Below are 17,792 nucleotides of genomic sequence, written 5' to 3' on the forward strand. Positions count from 1 at the left end.
AAAACAGGCATAATCTCATAGTGCTCCTGCTTGTTTTTTCTTTTCTTCAGAATATTCTCTTGTAGCACAGTCTTATCCTGAAGTTAACAACGGTCTTGTTTTCTGAAAGAATTAGGAAGAGATGCCTTGAAATGGTGATGGGCATTGGGGTGTCAATAGTCCGAGTCCAATGATATAGCTATACTTCACAAAGCCAATGTAGCATCCCCGGAACCTTCTATATCCAGTAAAATACCAGAATATACCAATGAAAAAGAAATTAAAAGACACATACACACCACAGTAAATTCCAACTAATTAGGACTAATTTGAAGGAAGAAAATAATGACTTGGTAAACTCTGTATCCTAACTCCCTTAGGGCTGGCCCCGTGGCTTAGCAGTTAAGTGCACGCGCTCCGCTACTGGCAGCCCGGGTTCGGATACTGGGCACGCACCGACGCACCGCTTGTCCAGCCATGCTGAGGCCGCATCCCACATACAGCAACTAGAAGGATGTGCAACTATGACATACAACTATCTACTGGGGCTTTGGGGAAAAAAAAGGAGGAAGATTGGCAATAGATGTTAGCTCAGAGCCAGTCTTCCTCAGCAAAAAGAGGAAGATTAGCATGGATGTTAGCTCAGGGCTGATCTTCCTCACACAATAAATAAATAAATAATAAATAAATAAATAAAAACTTCCCTAAATGAAATAAACCAGAACTAGGTAATTATTCGAAGAATACTTGGAAAACTAGCTTTAATAAATAGCAAGTAGCTTACAATTAATATTATTTATAGATAAATTAATGGGTGTTCCTAAAGTGTATGAAAATACTTTCTTCTATTAAATGATTTAAACTTTCTTCCTCACCTCCTATTTAAACTCTGATAAATCTTTTCTTTAAAATATAAAATAAACTTCAGCCTCCCGAAAAACAGAATAGTTTCAGAATCTGAATTGAGACAATCTGACCAAATCTGAAAAAGTTCCCATGGAGAATCCATTAAGCTAAGTCTTTAGCAAATATCTCTGGAAATGTAAGCTATTACAGATTAAAATCTTCTCTCCATAATGTTAGCAACATGGTTATAGCCATTCTGAAGCCAGGAACAGTAAACTGCCCCATTAGCTACAGCTGCAAAACGTTCCCCTCCTCTGTAACATGTACCTTCCAGCTAGGGTAGCATCAGCTGGCAGAATAAATGTGCAGCCTAGGCACAGGCACCAATATGAACAAATCAGTTACTGAGTCAGTAGGACTCCGTAGGTAATGAAGCAATAATCAAGGGAATACAGATTTGTGTTTTCACACCAAGAATGAAAGCAGAGAATAGCCATGCAGTAATAGCCACAGATACGGCAGGCCCGAGAGAAAAACCTGAAGGTACTTCTATTTAAAACTCACCTTGGCTCAACATTTAATTGGGCAAGTTTTTTTCTTCAGGCTACTCTGTGAAGTAAGGAGGACGTCGAGTCCACAGCCTGTTTTATTAAGTCTGAGGACAGATACTAAAGTCATGGAAGGGAAAGAGATACATATCCTGGCATCTAGACAAGGACCTTGTACATAGAAACCATTCAATAATTATCTGTAGAATGAGTAAACCTTTCAAATTTCATTCTTTGGTAAGATCAAATCAATCAAATTTCAGAAAGAAATAATAATAGACTCAAGCTAAACAACATCTACTGCACCAGAAGTTGATTAACAAATATCTTCGTACATCTCAAGCAGCATTTTTAGCTTAGGTGTTAAAACTTTAAATAGCTTAAATGTCAAAAGCACAACTGCCTTTCAAAAAAAACATTCACTGAGGTGGCCACAGGTCAGCATCTGTCCTTCTAGATAGGATTTCCCACTGCATGTTCACATGACTTCTGCAGTCAGCAAAGCTAGTTTTACTTAAGAGACTAATCCAGGACCAAGGTAATGACTTTCAATCCAATATGTAGTTATTTTGGTGGCAGAAAAAATACACAGTCAAGAGACCATGGACGCCTTTTAACACTCTCCAGAGGCAGCCCTTTCCTTCCTCAGCCTCCTTGCTCCTGGCATGAGCAGCCTATTCGGAAGCTGCTCTCCTCTCACGGCTGTTATGATTCCCTCCCTTGTTCATCTTTTTTCAAAAGGTTCTGGGTATATTCCCAGACACCATCTAGCCAGGAGTGGGGAGTTGGGGGAGGGAACTGCAATAACATTTGCAGTTTTTTAAATAAAAAATAGAGAGACAGCTCTGGCAAGATAGAAATGTGTTTCTTCAGCACCTTAGAACTGAATTAATAGCTACAATTCCACCTTGTATTAATATAGTTCGTTAGTAGCCTAAAGCTTAGCAAAATCTTTCCCATCTAAAAATATTAGACTGTGATGCAAGGAGCTTACTAATCAGTGCAGTGCCCCATCTCTCAAATAATGAATACGATCTATATTTGAAGCGGGCAAAATGCTAACTGAAACCATGACACGGACGGGTGGCTGTCTATTCTCGTTGCTTATAAATAAGGTGGTCCAGCTACACAAAGATGCATAATAACCTTGTCTTCTCTCCCACCTCTCAACTACATGCTGAAGAGAACCTATAGCACGACTGCTGCTGTGGAATGCAGCTGCTCTGCCAGGTTCCACCAGGCCTGCTCCTGCCACTGGCTGTCTTCACAGCTAGTAAGTAGCTCTGTCTTCCCCTTGGTGAAGTACCTCCTGGAGTGTTGCTCACCTTCACATTGTAAATAAAACACTGTCACCAAAAGCAATTTTTGGATATGACAAGTTTTCTCTCTAGTAAAATCATATTTCAATAACAGCCTTCTAATTGAGTTGGACTCACTGCATTTAAGCCAAATATGATCACTTAGGTAAAAATAAAATCCAAAGACTTCTGCAAAGTTGTTCTGTTTACATTACTTCCTATTATCATGATTTCTTCCAATCACTATTAAGTGTTAACTGGTATACTTGAGTGTTCTTCAAATGTAGATCTGTAAGGAATGCTAGGTCTAAATATGACGTAGGATGGGGAAGTGGGGGAGGAAAAAGGAGATAAGGTAGTTGAAGTTCAAAAAGTATCTGAAAATCCTAAGTTCTATGTTAAAGATCTTTTTGTGTTTGGATACTCACCACCCCACAAACGGCTTTACCTACAACGTGCACATCAGTGCTTGAACTAACATCATTCTTGAACTAACATCACATCTGAGAAAGGCTAGGTCAGATTGACCCATTTTCCAAATAGCACATCCAAACACAGAAGTCTACTTGCTGTGCTTTAAAAACATTGAGTTAACTATTTCGGAGGACCTCTTCAAATAGCTTAGTGGGTACAAAGGTTGACTCTCTTCCATGTAATACGGAGAATGATAAAAGAAAAGCTCTACTGAAGAAACAATTTGGGGTATGGTACATCCACCATCTAGTGGCAGTGTCTGGTGACAGAGTGAGCTGAAAGAATTGCTGTACAGAACTTACCAAGAAAAAGGGATCACAGGCAATCCCAAATAGTTATAAGCCTCCAGAAAAGAAAAATTGTTGTATATGACTTGTTCAGTTGATCCTAATTGATATTTTTTACCATTGGAAGCTGAGAAGTTTACTTCCACAAACACGTGGTCTATCTATCCAGATGTTAAATAGCTTAGCTACACTTCCTTCCCAGGTCCCACCCAATTTTGCCTTCTAGCTCCTGAATCAGAATTAAAAGCCACCAGAATTCCACTATGACACTGTGGCTAAGGGATGATGATGAGGATAATACTCATGGAGTGTTATATTCTTCTAGTCAACACATTTGGTAGGCACCAAGTACCCAGTGCTATTCCAGGAAAGATCTATGAAAGGAAATATAGTCCCTTACAATCTGTAAATGTGTTTTGATTCACGGTGTAATAACAAATGGCTTTGTCATAGAATTTTACTGCTTCTCTAGGAACATGCTAGATACTGTAACCTTCACAGCTTTATCTGGATATTGTTTAACTTAGGCATCCAAAAATCAGAGGTTAGGCTAGACATTTTATTAAACCTGTTATTTCACATGCCTATCTAACACCTTTTAATTTCCTCAGAAAGTTCTTCTAAGAGTGAAGAACTAGACTCAAAGGTAAACAGCAATTATTAGAAAAACAAATCATTAAGAAAGCATAGCTTAGAAGCGAGTAGAGGGATCAGTCAGGGTTATCTGAAGGGCCAGTAGCCCTCTTCTGGTACACTATTGATTTTCTGAGGACCTTCCTAAATTTACATCATCTGTCCCACTGTCTCCTCTAGCATATTGTGTGTGCAGATTTTTCTGTTTAGAAATTATGGTCAGCATATTTCTTAGCTAATACTCAGCAACTGAGCAAAAAAAGTGACTATCAGAAGCTAGAAATTTTAATAAGGTCAATTGCTAAGCAGTGTGCTACAACACCTTCTAGGAGTCCTACATCTTTGCTAATTCTTCTTTCACACACCTTCTGGCTCATTTGTTCTTTCTTCTACAGATTCTACTCTCGCTCACTCTTTTTTCAGAGGAAAGTACGAGGGTATAGCTGTCAGCCTAAAAAGGTGCAAGACTTTTTCTTGATACTTACCACTGATCAGTCTGATTCCCATTTCAGATGAATCCAAAAAAAACAGTTATCAATAAACACCAACTTCTTGGTACAAGAACTATGTAAGTCTGAACATCTTTCAGACTTTCAATTGGGTAAAAGAAATTTCCCAAAGAAGAAGGGCCTCCCCTCCCCAACACACTGCCCTCAGGCACACCACCAGAAAACAATTTATCTCCAGGGAATCGATCTCAGGTCACAGAGCTGAACCCACAGCCACCTTCAGCCACTTCTTCCATTCCCTCGCGCAGAACCAGTCTTCTGAGACTCAGGCAGGCTTTGGCTGCTCACTGCCCTCCTTCCTTGTCTCAAGTTTCTTAAGTTCTCAGTTTCCCCAGATGGGGCCTGAGTTTCTGCAGGGGGAGGGGGTGAGCAAGCTGACTAATCACAGCACACATTTCCCTCCCCCACTCCACCCATCTCCGTGTCTCAACAGTAACAGGATATAATACACACACACTGCTAGAATTCAATTCCACAGTCAGAAGAAATACTCCTTTTAAAATGGGACTTGATTTGATCTTTCATCAATGTTGGAGGGAGGAAGGGGTGAGGCAACGCCAGGGCCCACACTGCTGAGTCACTTAAATGGTGAGGAAGGAATGTAAAGCATAAAAAACTGCCCAAGAGTGGTTTTATCCTTATCAGCTACTCCCCCTGTCTTCATATGAGACAACACACTTCACTGGCTTTCTATTATCTCCTAAAGTGCTCTAGGGAAAATGAGCGATCTGGGCCTCCAACTGTCAACTAGAGGTAAAGTTAAGAGGTTAAAAAATGGCAACACGTAGGACAGAGAAAGTCTTCCTAATCTTTTGAAAACCAGAATTTACAACAGAATGCACACATCCAGACTATGTTTCAATGCTTATTTAACTATCTACCTGTCCAACTGCCTGGTCTGTCCATACTTTCCTCATTCTCAATCTGCTACCAATATCATATGAAAACATGCCAGTCATTCTTCTTTTTCTCCTGACACTGATTATCATCAACTCTAGGTTAAAAAAAATTTTTTGTACGGGTGACTAAAGAAATCCAGGTTCCTGGAACATACCCATGACTTTAGTGATACACCAAAGTACCCCTCCCACTATTGCTGCACTTTCTATTTATTTTTCCAACTGTATTACGATTGTTTTCAACATATAAAAATTTTAAAAGAATAGTATAATGAACACCTGTATAACTTCCACCTAGATTGAACCTTTCTGTTTTCCATTTTAGGTTTCTTTCTCTGTATATATACATATGTGCACATGCATACTTTCAAATGGTCCTGGAAAAAAACCTGCAAATATGAAAATTCACCAATAAATTTTTCAGAATGCATCTTCTAAGAACAAGGATACTCTCCTGCAGAACCATAACATTATCCTACTTAAGAATATAAACCATAATTCTGTATCATCAAATATCCAGTCGGTATTCAAACTTGTCCAATTATCTCAATAATACCTTTCATAGTTGTAGACCCAACAGACTCCCCAACTCTTCCAACCCAAAATAGAATCAAGGTTCACTAAATGCGTTTGGTTGCAGGTTCCTTTAGTCTCTGCTAATCTAGAACAGTGTTCCTGCTTCTCCCCTCCCCGACTTGTGATACTTTTTCCTTCAAGAGTCCAGGCCAGTTGCCTTATAGAATCTCCTATATTTTGAATTTTTCAGATTGTTTCCTTCCTGTGAACTGGAAGTTCAGTTTCGAGGTTTGACTAGAAAGAGGTTAAAATTTTGACAAGCATATTTCATAGATGATGATGTACACTTCACTTTGCATCATATTAGGTGGCACATAACGTCAGGTCGTTCCACTATTAGTGATACTAAACTGAACCCTTTGTTAAAGTGAGACCATCAGTCTTGGAAAAGTATATTTTCCCCTTTGCAAGTAAGGGTTAATTTGTGGCATACTTGTCAGCCTGCGAATATCCTGTTCCCGAGTGACTCTACCATCTGTTCCAACTCCTTGCCTGATCCAATTTGGGGAGAGGGAGTTTCTAGAATCATGACTTGTTTTCTATCATTTCTTCTACATACATTAGCTGGCATTCTTTTGTAAAGAAGTTTTTCTTCTTCCTCTTTCACTTTCTTTTTTACTTGTTATTCTATTTTTATTTATTCAATATGTTACACTCAATTGTACGATGAATGCACTGAATGCTCCAATTGTCCCAAATTGGGCCAGTGCGAGCCTCCTTCAAGCTGACTTTTGTCCTTTTGACATGATTCCATTTAAGCGTTTCCTTCCTTTGACATACCAGGTTAACCTTCTGCTTTCTCTGCTTCAGACCTGGAATCACCCATTTCTCCAAGGAGTCCTGATTTCTTTCAGTGGGGAATGGTATTCAGAAACTAATATCTGGGTAGAAGGTGTGCTAATTGCTATCAGAGGTGTCAGTGTTTCTAGGTTCTTTCAGTGGAGAGAGAAACAAATCTTTTTGTTTTACTCGAGTTCACATTGATATTTCCATTTTAAAAAAATTTTTAATTTTTCTATTTGTATCTTTTCTCTTATGTTAACAACCTTGGTCTCTAATAGCAATAATATATGTACTTATTTGCTTTATTCTATAATATACATAAAATAATTTCAAAATTACAAGACTAATATTATTACTAACAATAATACTACACAGTGAACTGTCAACATTTCATTGAAGTTCTTTTTGTCCTTGCAATATATTTCACAAAGGATAGTTAGTCGAAGTACTGTTTTCTGGGTGATTGTATAATCAATTTGATATGTAGTTAGGTTCATTTGTTCCTGTTTAAGGTTTCCTTTTTTTCTCTTTTTTTTTTTTTTTGGTGAGGAAGATTGGCCCTGAGCTAACATCTGTTGCCAATCTTCCTCTTTTTTTCCTTGAGGAAGATAGTCCCTGAGCTAACATCTGTGCCAATCTTCCTCTACTTTGTATATGGGATGCCGCCACAGCATGGCTTGATGAGCAGTGTGCAGGTCCGCACCCAGGATCTGAACCCATGACCCCCGGGCCACCGAAGCAGAGTGCGCGAACTCAACCAGTATGCCATTGGGTCAGCCCCTCTCTTTATTTCTTCACATCTAAAACACATGTCTCGGGGCCGGCCCCGTGGCTTAGCGGTTAAGTGCGTGCGCTCCGCTGCCGGCGGCCCGGGTTCGGATCCCGGGTGCGCACCGAGGCACCACTCCTCCAGCCATGCTGAGGCCGCGTCCCACATACAGCAACTAGAAGGATGTGCAGCTATGACAGACAACTATGTACTGGGGCTTTGGGGGAAAAATAAATAAATAAAATCTTTAAAACACATGTCTCAAAAGTTTAAAAGGTATATTCAGAGAAGACTCACTTCCATTCCTATCCCTCCAACTCTGCTCTCCCTCCCCATTTTCATTGGTTTCTGGTTTATGTTCATTTTTGAAGGTAGAAAAAAGCAAATGTATATTTATATCATTTTCCTTCTCTTTCTTACTCAGAAGGTAGCATGGTAAAATATTCTGCACCCTGTTTTTTTCACTTGGAAATCATTTGGTATTGGTTCATAGAATATAAGAATCAACAATTCCTGAATGTTGGGAAAGACCAAGCCAGGTTACTATTGTTCACCTTATATGTTTGTAATAAAAAGTCCTTTGCCTTAATTCACAGTGCTCTCTAAAGTCAATCTTGATTTTAAATGAAGCTCACAAGAAATTAAACTGGCAAAACCTATTAGAAGTTATGCTGGGATGTTCTTTAAGATGAAAACTTGTCAACTGCTTACAAATACATAAACCTGTATTCTTCAAATGAATCTCTACAAGAAGAAAAGTTAACACCGAAAACAAGCGACCAACGCACAGCTATAGAAGGAAGATGGGGTCTCTGGCATTTTGTAAGGTGGCCACACAGACTGAATAAATGCCACCTGTATAATTTCTTAGCTTACCAAGAAGGAACAAGATTGGAGACATAAAAGAACAATTCTTCCTTCCTTGATCTGGAAGTCTATCTTAAGTTGAAAGCCAATTACATTTTACAAATTCAAACCCTTTTCATGTATTTGCTTGAGTGAGTGAATCCTACCTGTGAGTCAGCTCAGCATTTGGGAAGGCTGTATCTAACGAGATGTGAAAGACATGCAAGTCCTTGCCAATAGTATATGGCAGAAGAAATACAAGCAGCTCCCAATAAGTGGCAGCCGAGTCTCTGTGGGTCAGCTTTCTAAACTCTAGACTAACACTCAACAAAGTTTAATGAGACAGAAAGCGTATCAGTTTTTTAGTCACCATCCACTGCTTCCCATAAAGTATAGGCTCAAGGGAGGAAAAAGCCATCAAAACTCAACATTAAATAAAATAATCTGATTTTAAAGAGCTAATGTTAAATAGTAACTATGTAGTAATAGGTATTGTTTCCAACGTGAGTGGGTCAATGGGACCTTTCAGAATCCATTGGATCTTTTCAAGTTCAAAGGACAAGGTGAAATCTCTTTAAAGACCAGCAGCAATGGGCTTTAGTTTCCACAGCTCTTACAAAGAAAACACAAAATATTAAGCCTCTAGAAGGAGACAGCAGAGACACAATGCATGGACAAGAATCTATCAAAGATAATCAGTCATATCAAAGACGTAATTGTATTTCCCATTCTAGACAGGCAATATTAGTATCCTTCTTGACTTTCTAACTTGAGATGTCTATGTTCAATTTTAGATAAAAATCTCAGTATAAAATCATGACCTTAAATAGCCTGTAAGAAACAGGGTGGTTGAAAGGAATTGTTGGTTGGAACTTCTGTGGGGCTATTTAAAAATAAGAGCTACCTATTGCTCTGGGATGAATACAGTATAATCCCCCCGCCATTCTATCTACTTCCCACACCAGAATACAGAAGTTTGGGTTTTCCTGACCTGTGACTTCTGAACAGCTATTTTCTAATGAGTAAAGTGGACAGATGCAAGAGGATAAAAATCTCAAATCAAATTTTGTATAAGAAAAATTACTTGGCAAATTTTATCAATAAATAACATTGTTAGAATATCACTGATCTAAATATTTTCAAATCATTTTTGTTTAAATCTTGGCATACAAAGAACAAGTAAAACTATCCGAAAGCATTAAATCAGGACTTGTACTTAAAACTGATTAGAAGTTTGAAATCTACTTATAACATCATGAAAATCAAGGCCCTGAATGCCTAGATTTCTATGACTTTCTAGTTTGAGCACTCTGTTTCAACATTAATGGCTTAAGGCTATGATTTCCTTATAGAGGATTCGTATTTTCAAAATATTTTGGAATCCTTTGAGTGCTAGATCTACCCTTCACAGATGAAAAAACAGAACAGGGGCGGGGGTTAAGTGACTTGCTCAAGGCAAATTTGCTACCAACACTGAGATTAAAAAAAAAAGAAAGAAAAAAAAAATCCCTACAAGCCCAGTACTATTATCCCTCTTTTGAACTAGGCTGGGGGAAACAGCAGCTTTCCCCTGTATTTTCAAGGGGTCAGTTTACAGAACAGTCTACTACTGCACTGAAGCTTTCTGAGCTCACAATAACAGATGAACATTTGCGAGCTTTAGGAAAGGAAAAGAATTCTTTCTGTTCCAAAACTTAGATTGATTTTGGGAGAAGTGGAATGATGCAAAGAAATGTAATATTTTAAAGTTCCCAATGAATTGCCATTGAGAGGTACTGCTCCTTGGACTTGAAAAGGGTGAGGAGAGAAAAGCAGAGCCCAAGAGAAAGATCCATTCTGGAGAGAAAGCTTCCATTCTGGAATATTTCACTGTTTTGGGGGGATGGAGTGGAGGAGGAGGACAATGTATGGGCAATCTAATGCTGACCACTTTAGTAGGACGAAAGAAATGGCCCCAGAAGAAATTTAGAAATTCCACCTCTATTTATTTATACAAGGAGGTTTTCAATTTGGTATGGTTAAAACTGACCAATGATTTTTTTTTTGGTCATCTGAGAAACTTGCTGGCTATTTTCACAAGAAATGACATATTTTAAAACATGCAACAGAGAATATTTTAAATGTGCTTTTTAAGGGAGTTTATTTATCCTGTGCAGAATGGTGATGGGGGAACTTTTCTTTCACACACTTAGTACAATCAGAGAACATGCCCTTAAATTGAGAACATTCCATTAGGTTCCTTCCACATCTGCAGTGTGCCACTCAAACAGTACCCCCTCCAAGTCACCTTGCATCTTATAACATGTCTGAAAGATCTGGCAAAGTTGGCTCTTCCCAATACAAAACCAGTTATATTAAACTTGGGTACCCCAAGTAAAATTTTTTTTTAAAAAGATACATTTTGTCTTTGATACTTCCTCATTTTCTGGTACCACTTCTCTAAATGACTCCACTAGGACTAAAAAAAATTCTTGTAAGGTTATTAATTTTATTGAAGTACAGTATTCTGGATTTAAGTAACATGATATGTGATTACTGAATCTTGGTTTCATATCTATGGTAGACATTTAAAGTACTCACTTAACAAAAGAAAAAATTCTGATTATATTGTTTTTAAGAGGAGCATTTTTTCAAAAATTGGGTAGCAGGTTTTAACTATATAGCTTCAGAAGCTGAACAGAACCTCAAAACAGATCTAAACAGTCCCAGGAAGTGAGGTCTGAAGTTCCTTTGATCATTTTAAAGGGCTTCTTTAAAAACAGAAAATAAAGATAATTGTGGTATGACTATATTCCCCTAGATTAGGTAGCTCTGGCTTTAATGCATCATTGAGCAAACAATGAGATGTCTTTATATTAACAGCAGAACAGTTTTTCCATATGTTGGAGAGTAGCTGCAACTGGAACCATCTAGAGGCTCCTGGCTCCTCTGGGGAGGACTGTGGGCTCTGTTCTATAATGGGCTCTGAGTTCATAGGAGTTTTGCCTGGAAGGCCTTGAACACGGCACTTATTCAGCAATCCCTCAGTGTGGGTCTGGAAAGTTCCCCTTAGACCTCAGGCAGAGAAACAATATCCCTGTAAAGGCCACCCTAAACAGGTCTTGGCCTGTGGTTATAATAAAGATCAGACTTCAGGGAGGTGAAGGTAGAATTGGCACAGGACTCTGTGTGCTCATTGTGCTCCAACCTCTAAATCTAGCCATATCTTTTCTACATAATTCTTTCTTCCAGTGCCTCAAACGAAATTTCATTCATGTTTCTGTAGTACATGTTACACATTGTACTAACCCTGAGGCAAGGTTTGGCCATTCATTCAAGTCAAACACCAACTTTTCCAGGGACAGAGACATATTAATATCGGTATAAATAAAGCAAAGCCTTATCTGCCCTCCCTTCTTTTTTTAAATTTACTTTATTTTTTTTCCAGTTTTATTGAGAAATAATTGACATACATCACTGTATAAGTTTAAGGTGTTAACAGCATGATGGTTTGATACACACATATTGTGAAATGATTACTATAATAGGTTCAGCTAACATCCATCTTCATGTAGAGGTACTATAAAAAGAAAAGAAAGAAGGAAAGCATAAAGGAAAAAAAATTTTCTCCTTGTGATGAGAACTCTTAGGATTGACTCTCTCAACAACTTTCTTACATATCATACAGCAGTGTTAGCTAGGGTCATCATGTTGTATGCCCTCCCCTTTTTATCCTGAGTTCTACTTGATAATAAAGCAATAGTGACAGACCCCTTCAGGACTAAAAAGGAATCTTTCTTTGTCTAGGTCTCAAATTCACTCACTTTGGTTTAAGGAGGAAGCTGCTCTCCTGGCCCGGATTACCAGCTTAGTCAACTGTCTTTCTGAGCTCTGCTCTCCTTTTTTCCTGTCATCTTTCTCCAATCTTTACTCTTTGGCTAGTTCCTCAGCACCTCAATCAACTCCTGAGATTTTTCTGTGTTTTGAAGACAGAATTTCACTAAAATGCCCTCTCATGATCTTTATAATTTTAATATCACTCTTAGTCCAGGAATTCACAATATAAATTATCATGTTAAGGAAATCCTCATATTCTGACTCGATTTTTAATCCACTGAGTCCGAGAAGCTCAGCCAACCAGAAACCAGAGGTGGGAAAGCGGACAGAGTCAAAATCATTCTTAGCATTTCAAAGAGAATACAGACTCAAGAAATGCTGTTGATTTAGCGGAGGCCTAGCCATTCCTTAAACTTACTTTTTCTAGAGACACCCTCATGTTCTTTGCAAACTGCCTTGGCTATACACATGAAGAAACTACAACCCAGTCTGGCTAGCCAACAACAGTCCCAAACACCCCACTCATGGCCCGGCTTTATCCCAGTACCACCCTCTCAATACTAAGCAAACATTCTAGGTTGTTAGCCTGGGGTCCATGGATGGGCTTCAGGCTGCCAACTGCCCCTTATATGCAAATTGATGCATATTTGTACATTTTTCTGGAAGATGAACACAGCTTTGATAGGGCTCCAAACCTCAAATGGTTAAGAACTACTACACTAGACTTACATGATCAAAATTATAACCTCTCAAGAATGTAAGCTTCACAGGATATGGATCTTTGTCTTGTTCACTGATGTATCCCAAGTGCCTAGCACAGGTCCTGGGACACAGTAGGTGCTCAACTCTGAGCTGATAGGGCTACATGATTTTTGGTCATAGCATACTCTGAATACTTTGGCAAAGAAGAGTAAGTATAGGTTAATTTCAGGACACAAGATTTTTCCTCACAGCCAAAGTCAGCCAAGACAGGTGACTGCTGCATTACCATCCCAATATCAGATTCCATAACAATTTTGACCAGCCTTGCTAGATAATCTAAAAGAGTAGTTCTAAATTTGGGATATTTCTAGTTCAAGCTGTTTCAAAACGCATATACTATCCCAATTCTCTGCCTGCCCCTTACCCTCAATCCCTCCCCATTCTGATTAAGCAGGATCTGAAAAAGCAAACACAAGCACAAAGAGTTTACCAGGTTCTTGATAAAGAGACTCAAGGAACACAGGGAACAAATGGGTTAGATATGTCTTGTTCAGACATAAAACAAAGAAGGCAAAGGAAGTAGGAAAATCTGCCGTTAATACCAACTCCATCTGTCAGGTACAGACAATCCACCAGGTGGATCCACAAGGGTTTAGGAGAACATGACAAAGAGCTGTCTGAGGAAGGAAGACGATATTTTTACAATGGTTTGGTCCAAATTCAGTAAAAACTGGCAAGGTGCTCTCATTCCAAACATGCCCAGCGCTCAGCTAATCCCTTCCCTGTGGAGTCAGAAAAGAATGTGCAGAATTCTGAACCCTCTACTCCCCAAATAGGAGGGGTTCCTTCTGAATCCAAGGGTTGAAACTAATCTCATCAACTCTCCACTCCTAATTACAAACTAGGTAGAGAAATCAGGTGCCTCTCAACATGGGTACTCTCCTTCTACTCTTTATCATTTGTAAACATCCTTTACCCCACCCTCACTAAAATCCAAGCCTTTGCCAACCTCAATTCATTCTCAACTGGCAAATAAGAACAGAAACCAGCCCCAGAGTAATGTTTCCCTCTGAGAAATCCCGGGGAAGGGGTGCAATGGGGTCAGTTCCTCCAGCATGCGTTTCCCTTGGACTTACAATACAGTTTATTACACACAGAGAACACCATGTTCCCAACCAGCTTGGTCTCTTTTCTGTTACAAACCTGAAGTAAACAGATTCTACAGCAGCTACAAGTCTGTTACCAAGGCCACTGTATTGATCAATATAATTAACATTCACAATTCATCTAATCCAGCATGACAAGCCAGCTGGGCTACTCTCCATAAGAGCTGAACATTGGGAATCTTCACGTCTTGCTTGCTAAGAAGTCTGGTGCCCTGAAGCTGGGTGCTGAAAACTCAAGAACTGAATTAGAAGTTGGATACCCCTGGCCACCCACAGGAAATTGAGTTAGCTACCAGAACAAGTGAACATATCTGCCATGTCTACGAAGCACCTATTCCTACTTCGAAAGCTGTAAAATTCTGAAAGTCTCCCTTTCCCCTGAATCCTGCCTAGGTCACATACTTAAGGCAAACAACGCACACCGAATCCTCACTGCCAACGAGAGCCTGAGTTCCTGGTTAGGACAGGCACTGGCCCAGTTCCCAGAGGACTGTAACACTAAAGAAGGTGTATTTCAAAGACGAGGGCATATATAGCTTTTGAACATTGAGCTCAGCCTTTGGGCAGCCAGGGTTGCAGAATGAGAAGAATCAGAAGTTTGCTCAGCACTGCTGGGCAGAGCTGTTGTTTATTACTTTCAGGACTCCAACACACATTCTAAAATGAAACTGTTCAACTCATCGCTGGCCCCCAAATCTCAAACACCCTAAGAGTAAGCCTCTCTTCCTTAAATCAAGAGTATGTGTAAACCAGAATAGCAGTTTCAACTTTGGGCAGTGTCCCTACTGCTGAGGGTTTAACACTCAGTGGGAAATTCAAGTTACCTTTCCCATTATGTCTAAGAATATCCCTAAGCTTCTAGCCTACTGCCTTGTGGTTCTCATATTACTGGGCTAAGAAGCTAGAGGCCACGTATCCTCAACAGTCTCCTCCCTTACTTCCTATTTCTGGCATTATAAAGGGATCTAGTAATCTGTTGGAAATTCTCATCAATTTCTCAGCAGCAGTTCTTGGTACTCCATTATCACCCACGTGAGAGGGGTCTAAGTTAGAAAAACAACCCTGGCCAAATGAAGGGGAAAGAGAGCCAAAGCCACCAAGTGTATCCAACTCACTTCCTCCTAGGGATAATCATCTCACACTATTTTACTCAATAAACAATTACTGACAGTATTATGTGTCAGGCACTATATACTATACATGAGTGAGACATGGTCCTTGCCCTCAATATATTTGGTCTAGAGAAATCAAGTGAAGAGTAAGATTCAGATATCAAGTCAGTCCTGAAAACAGTTTGAGAAGTACTATACTGAAATCAAACCTATTTCTGAGAGACACAGGGAAGCAAATTATTTAGTTTTGATACTCAGTCTAGTAATGTGAGCTCCCTACTCTAAATACTCCTATGGAATCAGCTCTGGAGCTTTAGGGGCAGCCACAGTTCATATGAAGTGCAGTGGGGTTGAGACAGTACAAAACCCCCCAAGTTGCTGAAATGCTGGTTTCAGTGTGCCTAAGTTCCTGAGTTGAACCCTCAAGGCAAGGATAATGAGTCTCTTGGGAAGCTGAGGAGTATCCCGAAGAGCGGGTGACAAAGAACACCAACAACCTCAGCTTTGTTCCAAGGACAAACGGCAAGCTGGAAATCTCATTAGTTTCTAGATCTGTAAAGGAAAGAGATACTATGGCTTAGAGGCCTGCCCTTCTAAATCAGGTTTTTTTAACCCAGGATCCATGGAAAAGTTTCAAGCAGTACCAAAAATCCTCTGAAAGTGTATGCAAGCTCCTGAATTTTCTGGAGGAAAGAACCATGATTTTTGTAAGATTCTTAATGGGATCTGTGACTCAAAAGATTAAAAACCACTGTTCTAGAGTCTCTAATCCAGCGAATATCTCAAGAGCATTCCCTCAAACTGGTAAAAGAGAAATCTATTTAAGTTCTCTGCCTTCCACAAAGATTTGTCTATTTATTGACCTCTCTTTTGAAATCAGAAATAGAGATGGGGATGTACACTCTGAAAATTCAAGGCAAAGAGCTCTATTCTACATCTCCAAAATAAAGCTACCCATCAGGAGAGCCCAAACAGGTTTTCCTTAAAGCCTCTGAGGAAGGAGACAGGGTGGGGGTGGTCAAAGAGCAGAGCAAAATCTCAGTCCTATTAACTTTCCGGATAGGTCCCTTTTTTGATTTCAGGATCCTAAGATCATAATAGGAACAGATAATAGCCCAAAAACTTCGACTGGAGGTCAAGCCAGTCCTGGGGGAAAGGGATAAAGTAATTCCCATTATGCCCATGGAAACTGTGCCCAAGGTTCACCTCAATACAATTAATAAGTACTAGCAGAGTTGGAGCCATTCGTTAAAAACAGAACTCTCCAAATCCTGACACTACTCAAAAGACAGTGATATGAACAGCTTCATTCAGGGGGAAACATGGTTACATTCATCCTCTCCAGGCCTTTCACACCTCCATTCTGCCACTCACCAATTCACCGTCTAGCTCACAGAGCTGGGCACCACTGCAGTTCAGCACATAAGCATTTTCCTTGGCACCTTGAGCATACAGGCTCCATGGGATCCCACTGATGCCACTGTATACACATAGGTTCAGGTGAGAAGAGAAAAATATACAAACAGGGCTTGCTCTAGCTGGGCAGTTCTTCAGATTGTAAAGAACTAATAACCCTGAGGTAGGCTCAAGATGAACAGCATGGAACAGTGAGCAGCCCCAAACCATTCCTGTCTAAGCCTCATTCTAGCACACAACTGCGAATAGGGTGTCCATTTTAAAAGAAGTGAACTGGTTTGGGCTGGTAAAGGAGAACATTTTAAGCCCATTAAGCCCTACAGGTTAAGTACAGAGGCACCTTAGCTGAGGCACTGGGCTTTCACGGCAAGAAAGCAGGAGCATGCTTGGACGGTCCTAGGTTTGTGGTTCTGTCAAAGTCCTTTCCCAATCTCTACTCTAGTATTCCAAATACTACCTTTACCAGTAGTTCATTAAACTTTTTTACTTTGTGTCCTGTTTGGGTAGTAAATGATTAAGCCCCATTGTATATTGCTACGCAGTATCAATCATTACATACATTCTGAGATTAAGGCACTGGACTGAATCCTTTAGAAAAAGTGAACAGAGATAGGAACAAAAATGAAACTAGTCTGAGTGTCAATAAAGGCATGAGTGTTCCACCCTAGTTCTGTAATTGCTGTGGAGCAAAGGCCACACATTTCTGCAGGAGAAAATCAGTTATAGGAGCAGGCTGTTGAGAGCAGAGAGCAAGTACCTGGGGGAGGGAGTTGGAGTACATAGGGATGCAATCTGAAGGTGACTGTATAAAAACATAAAGTCACAGCTCAGACGAGTCTTTGGAGTTGTTTTATGTAATTCAAGGATTCTAGTTTGGGAAGACTCCCAAACTATTGCAGTTTGAGGAAATAAACTCCTGGTCTCAGCTAGCCCAGTGTCTGACAAATGCCCACACTGGGGGCATTTCTATGGGGGCGATTGTGTGATACGGGGGATGGGGTGGGAGAGCGGTCAGGTAGAGCATATCCCATTTCCATCACAAGCTCTAAGCTCTCCCATTGTCTACGTACTTCCTGGAAATCAACAAATATTTTAGTGTTCAACAGGTGTAAGCTCTACATAAAATAACATAT

General features: G+C 39.8%; 1 protein-coding gene across 2 annotated transcripts in view; it reads right to left on the reverse strand.

Annotated features, from left to right (window-relative positions):
• AHCYL1 (adenosylhomocysteinase like 1) overlaps positions 1–17,792 on the reverse strand; it is a 38,423-nt gene that overhangs the window by 15,036 nt on the left and 5,595 nt on the right. The window lies entirely within an intron of this gene.

This window comes from Ceratotherium simum, chromosome 2, assembly GCF_057802395.1.
Source record: "Ceratotherium simum simum isolate JZ-2026a chromosome 2, ASM5780239v1, whole genome shotgun sequence".
Taxonomy (NCBI): Eukaryota; Metazoa; Chordata; class Mammalia; order Perissodactyla; family Rhinocerotidae; genus Ceratotherium; species Ceratotherium simum.